Below are 14851 nucleotides of genomic sequence, written 5' to 3'. Positions count from 1 at the left end.
AATTTAATACAACCTTAACTGTAAACATGGCAGCAGAAAGATTTTTGAATATATTGTGTCTAAAGCAAGGAAATATTCTGTCTGCAGGTAAAAGAAAATATGCCTTCTGGCTACTTCATGTTTGAATTCAGAGATTAAAGTGTTTTTATGGTTTTTTAGACTATAAATTCCTTGCATGGAACACTAAATTGTGCAGCATGTAATTCAGATTACATGAACAGCTTTTTGGAAATGTCACCTAGGTCACCAGTGAACATCTACTTGAGAAGTGTACCAAAGGTGCACTTACCTGTCTGTTTATTAACTGGCCAGAAATAAAAAAAAGTGCAAGTAAAGTAATTTCTGTGGATTTTCAAATCTGAGTAAAGTATGGAATACCATAAATCCTCTGCCTGCCACCCCAAAAGCCCTTTCCTTTTTTGCTTTAACACAGAAAATGCAGGCACATAATTAATTAAGATTTAGTGTTTCAAAATAAATTTTCAGACATGATCAAAATCAAATTACTTACCCCAAAAGGTTGTATCACCAAGTAACCTTTTGACATATTTTCAGAAAATTATCTAAATAACCTCAGCTGGAATAGCTATTCCATGTGACATGTATCATTGCAAATCCAGTAAAATCAGGACAACTTTCTTTTGTTGTATCTCCATGTTTTCACTATCCATAAATGTTATAAATTAAACTTTGTGTTATTGTTTGGGAAGTGAATTCTTCTTCTAAGGCAACAGATTGCACACATCACTGGGACTCCACACATTTAATAGATAGGTAAAGGAGGGTTTTATATTTGTTTTACAACTTTGGGTAATAGTTTTGGGATATCATTGCAACATATGGCACTGCACATTTACTAGCCCAAAAGTTCAGTTGTACAAACGCAAAATCAATCCCACCAAACACTGCTACTAAGGTACATTCAGTATTGAGTAGTAGGATCAGCACACTGAAAAGTCACTAAAAAGCCAGCATCTTCCACACAAAAATGAGAATGCAAAATATAATCTCTATTAGGTGAAGGTCACATGCAAGAAGTGAAATAAGAATCACTATGCACTTGAACTTCTCCAGCATAACAACAAGAATTGTACAACCCCAATAAAGTGTAGGATATGTATATAAGGTTTACATGTACAAAACCACATAAATAATTACAATACAAAAGTACATACATGTAGAAAATATACTGTATCTAATGAGGTATTGGAGAGAAAATTACACATCATTAAATTTTCCTCAAAAACCTATTCACGTGAAAACTTAGATGACTTCAGCATAAGGCAAAAAATCTGTCATAGTGTTTTGTTTAAATATCTGCATTACCAGAATAATTTCCACTTACAGTCTGGTATGAAGATTCAAACAGCTTGCTTTATTCAACTATTTGTCAAATATGTTGCTTCATTCGCATTTAACTAGCCATCAGTTTTCATAGTATCTTCATAATCATATGTTATGTAATAGTTTTGACTACATAATGGATGCTTTCATTTCTTGGGTTTGATTCTTTTCTTATGTGTAAAAGTTATATAGACATTCATGAAAGGAATAATTTTTTACAATGTCTGCCTTTACAGCTGTCTGAATTCTTTTAATTAGTGCCTCAAGACTAAGGGGATGTATGAATCCCAGAAAATATAAAAATTGCTTTTTTATTTGAATTTTATGATAACCATCAGCTTTTCTTTCTATATTTCCCAAGATTTGGAGGTTCGAAAGTCTAATATGCATTAAATTTAAAATAAGCTTGCTCTCCAACTACAAGTCAAAATGTTAATTGGGGTAGTGGGAATACTATTTAAAACTTTATGGCTGTCTAGTACACAAAAACAAAAATAAAACTATGCAGGCATCTTTTTCTATCTTCTTTTACACTGAAAATTATTTTGAAAAAATGGCCTTGACTGCTATGAATTCTATCCACTGAGCTATATTATGAAGAGTTGTATTCTTGTGAAAGAGCTTTGGATAGACAATACAAGCTTTTGAATCCAAGTCCACCATATTGGTATCTGGTTTGCCCAAAGGAGAGCTAAATTGTAGCTCTGATAATGCTTATAGTAAATGCCTCTCAGGAAGAGCACTGCTTCTCAAAAAAGAAGTGTACTGAGAGCATGGTGTTTTGCATGCAGAAGCTCTGAGAAGCACCAGGTTTTGCTTTGTGAGGCACCTGCCTGCATGTGGTTGGTATTTTTTCAATTGCAGAGAAATAATCACCAAAAATTTGGCTCTGAACCTGAATTATCTGGTATGAGGAGGAGATAATTCTTAGGAGGAAATGCAGAGATTGTATAAATTTGACTGAAAAATAGAGATATTTTCTATGTAATAGAAGATGTGCATCTTAAAGGCTGCTAGGAGTTGAATGTTTTTAATTCTTATTGCTGACAATAATGATGAATAAAGAAATAGAGTTAATGTAATTAAAAGATTCGTTTTGACACATAGTAAGTAATTTGGATGACAGAAAACATCTCTGCTCTAACAGGTGGATATATTGCCCACATTTGAACAGAAAACTAGAGCACTATGTTATAAACACTGGAACAAGTCACTTTTAATCTTATTTTGTATGGAGCTGGTTGAGCAGAGAACCATACTGATATTGTGCTTATTTGCAATAAGTAATTATATTTTCCAAACTTTTAAGGGTGCCATTCAACTGAAACTGGAACTGCAATTCAGAAGGCCACAGAATAATTACTCACATCAGTGAGGAAGGAAAAAGCAGAATATAAATAAGATGACTTCATGTGAGGTGTTAGAACATGAATAGCTGTCAAGACAGTTTTATAAACATACTCATGAGAAGACTTGAACCATACATAAAACTGGAATAAAAGCATCCAGACATAACCATGCACATCAAAATTATGCCTAGCAGAAAATTTCAATAGAAATTTTAGTAAAAGGTGAATGCTGCATAATACAGTGGTTCAACTCAGATAAACTGTCCCAGGCATCAAAGCTTGGAAGTCAGCTATTCCCTTTTATAGTGAACATATCATCATTTGTCTTGCCCAAATCTCTATTACCTAGGATCCTATGAAATAGATAGATAGATAGATAGATAGATAGATAGATAGATAGATAGATAGATAGATAGAAACATAGATAGAAACATAGATATAGACATAAAGATATATTTATGTATATAGATATATTTGTACATACATATGTATATTTTTATATATGCACATGTATATTTATATATTTCTGTTTGTATCTATGTATATATTATGTGTATATATGCACATATAAAATATGTAAGTATATGTATGTGTACATAGACACACAAATGATTATATACACATATACTTTATTTGTTTTTTTTCATATATACATATATACTTTATTTGTTTTTTTCAATAGAACAACATCAGCAGGAAAGTTAAGTGATTTTCTATTCTAAAATAGGGACTAGGAAGCAGGCGTTTGAACATACTATGCAGACAGAAATGAACAGGCATCTTACTTCTTTATGTGTAAGCTGTCGTATATAGATTGTTGACCTGGGGGGAAATAACAACTACCAGAACCCATCTGCGAAAAGAAAGTAATGTTAAATCAATTTTATATACTGTTAAATTTTGCTAGTGTGTTTTAAAGCCTTAACAGGATACTTTAAGACAGCTACCCAAGTGTTGATTTAACATTGGTATAAGATACGTGCTGTCCTACTTTGCTCTTCGAAAACTGTGGGATGTGTATAGGAACTCCTTAAACAAGTGTGAAATGATAGGTGTGTGTTTTTACATATAAAAAGTTGTATAATAATTTAATATATTACTATATTTATAAACATGTATCAGTCCATCTGAATATAGCCTTTCTGATTCAAAATTCTGCCTAACTCAATTTTAATGTCCTTTTCCTACTTAATCTTTTTCATGTTTTGAATCATTACAAGAATTGAAGTCATAGTTATCTTCCTCTTCTTTAGTGTTTCCAATATTTGTGATAAAACCATAGAGCAAGAAATAATTAAACCTCCATTGATATCTGCACCATTTGTTTCTGAAGAAAATATTAATTTCTGCTTTTTATTATTACTAATTATTATTAAGTATTAATATTAACTAAAAGGACTTTTTAAAAAAATGTATTTGTCTTCTCTCATTTAGACTTGAGATTGGCTATGGCATAATTCTCAACCCCTACTTTCACTTTCTCAGGTCAGTCATAAGCTGTATTTATGAAGCATATATATATATTTATCATATTTTATCTTTTCTTTCATATTGCTTGCTAATTCATATTGCTTGAACTACTTCAACTACTTGTGGAAATATCCACAAACATATTTGCAATAACAGTCAGGTTTTGATTCAGTTTGTTTTATAGTGTCATCACTGACAATAAGCATATCTCTCATTTAGTGGAACATAGAAACACAAATGCATTATGACACAAACTATTATTCTAACAGTGTTTCAAGATAAAGATAAAGATAAAGAAAGGTGGTTAATCTTCCTGTGATTTGACTGTGTGACCAGCGGAAAATAATCTTAAATTGTAATTTTTACTCACAGGTGCTTTAACTGAGAATGGCAGGCTTGCTAAGTTTTGAGGAGTACCGCAGCCAAAAAAAGATGTTTGAAGGAAATTTTCCCAGAGAATGAAAGCTATAAGTGTGGGTATCAATTTAAAACTTCATATTAAAAGAAGTCATCTTAACAAACAGGTGGTCATATACCATCTTTTTGGTTTATTGCATTTAGGCAGAGGCATAAATTACTGTATTTAAACAAGTCAATGTGATCAACTACCTCAAATTGCCATCTCTGAAAACCATAGTAACTCAAAATTCGCAGAAATGATTCACAGTGCTACAGCAGTCTGCAAAGCACAAGGCATCACTGTGCTGACTCTTACAGCAGCTACCATTTATAGTCAGATAGTCAGAAAAATGTCAACTCCATGCCCAAAGAATCTGCATATGCTAAGAATTGATATGCTTACACAAAAAGTCAAGGTGAGTAGTTATTTATCCTCAAGGTTACCTGGTTGGTATTTAAAAAAAAAATTTTGTTCCAGCTGTTAAGAGAGAAGGCAAGAGCACGTTAGGACTGCAGTAGAGCAAAAATCAGCTTTGCTAGCACAAAAACAAAAAAATGAAACACAGCAGATAGTATAAAAAGTTCAGGATATCAGAAACTTGATCTTTGGAAGAATTTTTTGTAAAACACAATGACTGATTAGTCAATGACTGTCAGTACATACTGTATGTCTTGTTTTGGAAGGATTGAATGAATGTGTATTAATATCTGAAAGGAGAGTGTGAAGAAGATAGAGGCAGGTTCTTTCCAATGGTGTCCAGTAACAGGACAAGAAGGCACGAACTGAAACACAGGAAGTTTCTGCTGAACAAAAGGAAACACTTTTTACTATGAGGATGACTGAGCATAGGTTGCCCAGAGATCTTGTGCAGTCTGGGTCCTTTGAAATCTTCAAGACCAATCTGCATGGTCCAGGGCAGCACAGTCTGGGCAAGTCTGCCTGAAATGGCCTCCAGAAGTCCATTAGACCAGATGGTCTCCAGCGGTCCCTCCCAACCTCAACCATTCTTGCAGGTAATTAGCACTTGCTACTTGGTAAGACTGTATGCAACTTTATATAGAGTTCCTCTTTTCAGATCCCAGCTATTCCCGAAACATTTCTTATACTCCTGTTCACAAGTATATTAGGTTTCCATAGTTGTTTTCAAGAATCCTACTGACAGTTAATATCTGCCTTTTAATTTCAAGCTTAACTTTACTCATAACTTGTTTATGTACATTCTAGTGTGTAGAATGTCCATTGCCATTGCTCAATACTTCATGTTCATCCTATCCTCCCTTCACAGATGCATCAATAAAGATCTATTCTCTTCTCCAGCTCCATTTTACTAGATTAACAAGTCAGGTTCCACAAGCTTTAATACAGACTGCCAATTCCCTTGATTACACCAAAAGCCCTTTTCTTGACCTTTTTCAAATTGAATTAATCTTTCTTGAACAAACAGAATCAGAATTGTACATAAAATTTCAGATGGCTTCTTAGTGGTTGTCTTGGCCTTCTGAGAATAGTCAATTTGAAATAATATAATCCTTTGTGAATCACCAGCCTTCCTGTCTGTCTAAAGTAATTGCAAGAAAATTGGTTACCCTGTAAAATGTTTTTCTTTTTCTACTTTCTAAAAAAACCTAAAACAGTAAAAAAGAATTTGTATTGATTAACCTGTGCAATTGCTGCTCGCAAGATGGCAAGTCTATGGGGAATGTTTTGTCTCAAATACTAACATATACTAAGTGGTTGTTTCCTACCACTCAAGGGTTTACACTCTTGCCCTTGTGATAGTTGAATTGTTCTGTTATTTATTAAGCACCTGACAGTCAGCTCAGTTGGACATTCAACATAAAGTAAACTGTATAATGCAATTTCAGACCTTTACAACATTATACAACACCAAGAACAAGATGGGATCCTAGTGTCAGGGCAATTTAAATATTGCAGAGTTTTCAGAAAAAGAGTCCTTTCTAATTCACTACACGGCATCAAATGCCTAATGATTCTGGTGATATATTAGCTGTACAGGAGTGACCTGCATTTTTCATTTCACAATCTAGAAGACAAATTTATTATTTAATCTGTTGAAAGTTAGACCTTCTATTACAATCAGAATAAATCTGGTAAATTAGAATACAATCACATATTAAGTTCCTGAGTCAAGCCTAGTAACAGCATGTAACAGAAGTGCAGGTATCTACATGTAAGAACTGCTTTTCAGGAAGCAGAGTTTTCTCTTTTGTGAATGATGATATATGCACATTTATTGATGAGAGAAACTGTAATTTTTTGGCAATAGGGAGAAGAAGAAAGTGCAACTACATCACAATGGAATACAGAAACTTGTGTCTGATTGCAAAGGGAATCAGATGGAAAGGGAAAAGGAAAGACATGAAGGAGGAGTGTTATAAGGCAAGAGAAAAAAGGAACAGAGGAAACCTTTAGGTTGACTGTGAAAAAATATTAAAAAAACAAAACCAAACAAAACAAACCTTTAAGAAAGAGGAATCTGCTCAAATTTTGATTAGATAACTAAGGAAAAAAATTAGAAGAGATATCATCTGAGACGTAACTAGGCTGGACAACACCTGGTAAACATAAAATAAAACTAAACCTGTATTGACAGAGAGACAGATGACAAGACATATTGATTGTTTTCCAACTATAGTACACAGATCCATGAAGCAGAGTGACTGGAATGCGAAACAGATGACAATTTTAATTTACATGTCAGTAGACTTTTTCTTTCTTAACTATTCCAGTGTGAACAGCTAATTGGCAGCCACCTATTAATTGGCTAGTCAAAGCCAAAAGGCCAGCTGGCACAATTTTATATTCTTATCTCCCAGGGTTCATAGATGAATTCTGGGTAAGGTGTGAACAGTGTTTTACAGCAGCAATTAGTTTATTCCTGGGGCAAAGTACAAATAGAAGTGGGTTTGTATGTACAGCAAGAAGCTTGTTTCCCATTCCACTGTGACTGAGGAAATGACAGCCAGTTGGCAGTGGGCCATACAAATAAAAAATACCAGCTGGCAAATGTCATTATTTTTTCCCACATGGCTAGAGGTATGTTGGATGACAAGACGATACGTTACTGAGTACTAAACCATCTATTCCTTGATGGTTATTTAACTCACCAGTCACAAACTAGTTCATAACCAAAAGCAAGGCAGTCATTGTACAGAAGTTATTTGGAAGGTCTGAACACACCAGATTATCCAGAATGATCACAGTGGTGATACAAAACTGATTTGAACTAACTGCTTTCTCAAAGTGTATATGAAATTTCAGGTTTGTATTAAAATTCCCTATGAATAATTCTCAAATACTGTGTCTTTAGGGTTGGCTGGAAATTTTGCAACTTCTGCCTTTTTAGGGTCTTTTCAGTAATTATTAATTTTAAATTCATTTTCTTTCTGTTCAGTACAGTTCTCTCCTACAGACAGTTGGAGCATCAAATAACATAAACAAAAGTGAATTTATTGCATCAGTACAGAGAAAATAGATCATTAAAATTTAAGAAAATTATTAATGTCTAAATTAGAAATAGCCAATCTAGATACACCTCTGATGTATATTTCCGTACCAGAATTGAAAATATTTATTTTATTTTATTTTATTTTATTTTATTTTATTTTATTTTATTTTATTTTATTTTATTTTATTTTATTTTATTTTATTTTATTTTAAGATGACATTGTCAGAGAAGGCATTGTGCACCAAGTGGAGAGAAACAGAAACTCTTTGGGAAAATATTTTTAATAAAAACTCCTCGCAGTTCTCATCCAGTGATTTTCATTAGACCAAACTCCTCGTAAAAGAGAGATGTCATTCTATGATGCTTTCTACATATTTTACTCCAACTTTTTCATGTATGACATTAGTTTGTCTAAAACATGCAGTTGTCCACATATTATATCCTATATTTATCCATGTAGTCCTCAAGAGTTAATCAATTAGTCAATTAGATACCAAAAAAGTTTCACATTAATAAAGCCTCGATCTTCCATTGGTTAGCACATAAAAATTTACTTTAGCTGATACTCTTATCTATTTACATTGTCAAGTACTTAAAACTGTCTAGAAATATTTAAAGCAGGTTGCATCCATTGAAACGTTAACACTTTATAGCTGTGTGATTGCAACTGTTTAAAATGAAATCTGGTAGCATGAGATCTCAGTGATCTGGTAGACGTGACTCACTGGTATGCATATATTACTAACTAGATAGAAAGGTAGATATTTAACATGTACATCCTGAAATGCCAGGAGGTTTTCTAACTTTTGAATAATTCTTTTTTACCTGATTATGCCTGAAGAGGCATTACCACTTGAACACCAGTATAATATAATTTTTAGATATCTTTACTAATTAAATTAATTAGACTGGTTCTCTTTTCTTTCGGTTTCTTTGTTTGTTTTAGAGCTACAATTTTATCAACTTGATATTGTTCATATTAGATCCTGAGTAGAATGTGTTAATTCAACTTTTAAAGCAATAAGATTTCATTCAAACAAACCATAAGCTGCCATGACATAATGGTTGCCCTAGCTCTTCCTTGGTTAATTTTTTGTATTTTTCAGTTGCCTTCTACATCCATCTACCAGAAACTACTTTTGAGAATCCTTGTATCAAAATTTACTGTTATTAGTACGCTAAATCTTGCCCTTGGCTAGGAATAATTTTGTGATTTGGCATGGTAGGTACTTATTGACATACTCAGGAAAATATTTTTGTTATTAATTTATTAAATAAAAAAAGACATATGCTGGCTTGTTAATCACATCTGTTTACAAAATAAAAATTAAATGGAAAAAAAAAGGTAGAAACTATGAATTACTAACTTGAAGATCTACTTATTTAATGGTTGTTCCATGATCACAGTATTTACTCCACATTATTGGATATTTATTATACACTGTCTCAATTGCCATGACATAAGGCATGTCACAAATGTCCCTAAAACAGAGTCTGAACTCTGTCTAAAACAGAGTTGAACTGATAACATACAAGAGTCATAAATAGCTATTGTTTCTCCTAAGATATTGATACGAAAAGAATTAACTGTTGTCCTGTATGTATATGAAGGGAGATAGCATAGCACCTCTACTACAGAGAATATTACTTCCCTATAGTTGTACAGTCTATAGGTTACTTTTTCAATATGATAAGAAAGCTACAAAACCAGATCACCACAGAGACATTCAATGAAGGTAACAATATTGTGAAAGGCTGATCTTTGGTAAAACTGTTTTTTTTTCTTTTCACCGTGATAATGAACCTGTGTAAAAACTAAACAAATAACTGTGTAAAGAACATGCACCCTATCATGACTTGAAAATGAAATCCAATTAAATGCGTCAAAGCATTTTTACAAGATGTCTGGACCCACAGAATGTAATAAACAAAAGAAGATGCATGTCAAGCCCAGAACGTAGTCTTTTATCTTTGTTATCTAAGTTCATATCCTTAGAAACACAAATTATATTGTTACTCTGCTTAATTCCCATGTATTTCAACAATTCAACTCGTTTGGCACCAACATGTCGGTATTCAGCATTTTAGCTGTTAATATGAAAATATAAGACAACACAGGCTACACAGAAATTGCTAATAGAATGCTTATCTCTGTCTTTACAGGTAAAATGTTTAATGTTACAAAGTAGATAAACTGAGTTCATTCAAGTTCAAAATTGTACTGAATATATCTGCTGAAAGGAATAATTTAAGGAGCAGCTAAAAACCAGATGTAAAACAATGAAGGCAAATAAACCTCTTCTTTTTATTATTTCTGTTTTGTTGTTCTATTATACTAAGACATTTTCATAAGGAAGCCCCAACTGAATAGGCTACATATAGTTCAACCAACTATTTCCACTGCCAAAGGAAAGTACAGACAAAGCCCTGGAAGTGTGATTATAATGGATGAAAAGGGAGAAAAAATATCCAGAAAACACAGTATCAGCCAAAAATATCTCAGAATAGCTTGAGTTACATTTTCAGAGATGTTCTTGCTCTTTTAACTTCCAAGATAGTATTATTATTGCCTTCCTGTGTATATATTTTTATGAGACAATAGAAAAATGGCCAGTATATTTTTGGAGTAACTAGGAAGACTGACTGAAGGCATTTTATGGTAAGTAATGAGCTACCTGCTGAAAAGAGAAGTTTTTTAGGACTGCAACCCTAAGCAGAGTAATCATTCTTGGGTAACAAATTGAAGTAAAATACAGCAATAAAATGGTAATTCTTTAAGTTTACAGATTTTTCATGATTTCTTGAAAATTATCATCAGACTACATAAAATACTGATTGGCTAATGTTCAAAAGTAAAAAAGCACTGCAAGTATTTATTGTAACAATTTTTGTGAACAAACAAGTATTTTATCTAAGTTATTTTGGGGGTGGGGGTCGGGGGGAAAGATTCCTGCCATTAACTGGTGATGAGAAGGCACTTTCTGAGGTTGTTTCACATTTAAACTTTAACTTTGCGGTTTATAACCGAGAGTGATCCCTTTTCACTCACAGAATGACTTTTAAATAAATGGGTATGCTAAAACCTTGCTCTCCAAACCCACTCTGTTTACCTCTCCTGTTATTCTCTTTGTCTTAAGAATACTGTAATCCATAGAAATGTCTTACCAGTGATCAACAGATTTACTATCCCCATAATAAAACTATGATCAAAATCACAGAATCAAATTCATATTTCTCAATTTCATTTTTAATAACTATGTAAAATTAATTTTGTTTTCTAAGGGATTATGTTCCAGCAAGACTGCATTAGGTTTTAATACCAGCAACCCACTTCATTCATGAAATACATTGTTTTAAACCAAAATCTAATGATATAGGATTAAGCTAGACTACATACTGCTGTATCTGGATAAAGGTGCTTTCTCGCAAATTTTTCCATTAGCAAATCAGTTAGCAGTTCCCAACAGAAACCTTCCACCTGCATGGTCTTTCTGAAAGCATTGTTTCTGACAGAGTACCACATTTCTTCTCATACTTCAGGCAGCTTGTCTTTAAACATATTACATAAAGCTGGTTAACCCATCAGCTTACCCCACCAAAACAGGTAAGCACACTTAGAGAATTTAAAAAAAAAAAAATCAGAGAAGTATCTTTTGTTCTTCAAAATGTTAATGAGGATAACCTGGAACAGTCTCTGTGCACTCATAGAATGTGTGCATGAACCTCAGCCCACCTCTGCTTACAGGACTCCCTCGCTTTCCAGTTACAATTTCTGAGGCTTCCCAGGTACCAAATTAGTTAAAACCTTCACAAAGTGTAAAACAACTCACTGTTGAAGAATCATAGATACCAAGGACCTAGGGAAACATCTGCTTTTCAATTAATTGCAGGGTTTTCATGGGATCTGAGGATTAATACAACTGTCCAACAAAATCAAACATCAACACATAGTTTCAGATCCTTAAAAAGACTATAGTTGCTGACAATCATTCAGAAGACCCAATATTTTATTTGTCTCAACTGTAACCAGGTACCAATGATCCACTTACAGGGATTAATGCCACCAAGGGTAACCATCCAAGAGGAGGATGAATATATTGTTGTCTTACCTGGCAACTTGGGGTACCCTGGTTTGTTTGTTTGTTTTCTACTTTTTTGACCACTGGCTCCATAGCAGTATTTGCTTTCCTAATTTCTGACTTTGACACTTTTTTCCAAACCTGGTTTAGACTGACTTCAGGGCTAGACTGAATTGATCATGTCGTTAGTAAGAAACTTGGATTTGAGATAGCTATAATCTCACCTTAAGTTCCTATAAAATGAAAATACCTACTAGCCAAACAAACATTGGTATCTTGCCTCTGTGACAGTAGATATTTTCTAACTCCTGAATGTCACCTGTTTTGACATTTCAAAAAGAAAATTACAGGCTAGCATATTGCTCTAGAAAAGCTTAAAGCTGATGTAACCAACCGTCTGCAGCAATCCAGTTATCCTTAAGCTGAAATAACTGGGTAAATATTTGTATTTACTATGTTAGCTAAAAGTGTTAAAGGCTACAGATTGTGTCATCCTGAAACACAGTGAGAATTTTGTCCCTAAATTTGTATTCATTAAATTAATTCAAAGGCTGTAGAAGAAAAGCATGTTAGTTACTCTTACCAGACATTACCCACAGGTCTGCAGACACTGAGAACCTAATGAGAATGTGGATGGGAATAGGAATGGGAATGGGAATGGGAAAGAGAAAGGGAAAGGGAAAGGAAAAAAGAAAAGGGAAAAGGAAGAAGAAACCGCATAAAAACAATCAGGAAAGAAAAAAAAAAATCAAGAAGTAAAAACAATTGAGTTTCTTTAGTGAACTTTTGCAATTATTTCTTGATGTGAGAGTTTTGTACTCATTTAACATGGATTTGTAGATCTGATCTGTTAGGTGTTAATTAAGTCCCAACAATTAATGAGGTCACCTCTTCTATAAACAGAGATTAGTTCTTCAGTCCTTTTGAAGGAATATGTACCAGTAACAGTAGATGACCCTAAGTGAAATACACAGACATTTGATAGACACCCCAAATTGCATGTGTTTTGGTTTACATTGTAAAAAAAGATAGTAGTTTGGTGGCTGGTTAGAAACTAAAATTATATCTTGAAGCCCCTGATCATGATAAATAATTAGCATTGAAGTAATATTTGATGTTCATAATTTATGTTGAAAACCTAACTTTCTCATGTAATGGTGAACTATAATATTTATATTTTGAGATCCTTAGAAACATTCACTTGCAAAACGTTGAGAAAATTTAATATGCAAAATGAAATATTCGTTAATCAACATTGATTAGTCCCCATTATTTAGGAAAAAAAATCTTTATTTATTATCTATAAGAGGTTTTCAAAGTCTGAAAAATTATTTTTCATTTGTGAAAGTAAAATAAAGGATTTCAATGATGGAAATGCATAAAGCAACGCAGTTTTAACTCAGATGAAGTAGAGATTAATAAAAGAGGCCTCAGAAGCTTTTTCAAACAAACAGCTTAATTCTGTAACACATGAATGTCCCTATTATGAAAATAAAAGCTTATACTAAAACAAGTACACTAAAGAAGTTAGCATTTTCTTTACTTGTACCCAGCTATTTTTAAATAGTACACACTATCTATTATCTTAGATCAGTATGCAAAATGCAGATGGGTAATACCATGGGGTAACTGTTACCTGTTTAGCAGTGCAATAGTAGATGACCCTTTATAACTCAAGACATGGTAATAAATTAACCAATCATGAGTGAACTAATATATAGAAGGAAACAACTCCGTTAACCTGGAACTTTTATGGGTGTTAACCTGTCCCCCATATTTCTCAAAAACAAAAATGAAAAAAAAAGATAAAGGTGGAACCTCCAGCCGGATAGTTAATGAAACATTTGAAATATTTTGCAACAGACCACAAAGAAATATTTAAAAGCATGGAATCTAGATAATTAGTGTAATATGTAAGCTTACATACGTAGACTTAAACATAAAGTTTATTTTGCTAAATTTCTGAGAAATCACCATCAGAATCAGAATCAGAATCAGTTTATACCATTAAACCAGTTGTGGTTTTGACATGTATATTTTATGTGATTTTTATATCTTCTTATAAACTTCGCTTTCGGTGTCCTCAAAAATAACATTAACTGTCCTTACCCACTTCTGTATAGAGGTCCTTAAAAATCATTTACAATTTCCTTTTATTTTAAGATGTAACATATTTTTTAATGGACTTTATACTATCTTGATTTTTGTATCATTCTAATTCCTAGGTTAGTCCTTGCCTAGATTGAGATTTCTTATGTGAAATAAACTATTATAAACCAAACTTGAAAAGGAAAAAAAATTGCTTTGCAATGTCTGTTTTCCATAAACAAATCCTAGCGTTGTTACTGTGTTACTAATCTTCAGTTCTTCATTCGATGATTTCTAGCTCATCATTTCCAGTATTTTTCTCTGGAATCAATGAAGAGTTGACAGTCCCACAAGTACCTAAATATTTGTTTGACATTTTAAAATATTGGCACAAGACTATCTAGCCTCATGGAACTTCTCCAGTATTTTAAGGCTTACTGGAAAATTAATATTAAAATATTAATAGTCTAAGAAGGTTCTTTGTCAGTTTTCTTAAACCTTTTGAATGAAAATTCCCTGAACGTGCTGCTCTCAAAAATCTATTATCTTGGTTAAAAGTGTATTACTCTGTTATATGATTATTTTCCCCAAATAAAACCCATAAACCTCACACTTTTGAATTCTTCTGCATTATTATCTGTGTTTTTACTGT

The sequence above is a fragment of the Phaethon aethereus genome (assembly GCF_964289735.1).
Source record: "Phaethon aethereus genome assembly, chromosome: Z".
In the NCBI taxonomy this organism is placed as follows: domain Eukaryota; kingdom Metazoa; phylum Chordata; class Aves; order Phaethontiformes; family Phaethontidae; genus Phaethon; species Phaethon aethereus.
This window is presented reverse-complemented; position numbering follows the sequence as displayed.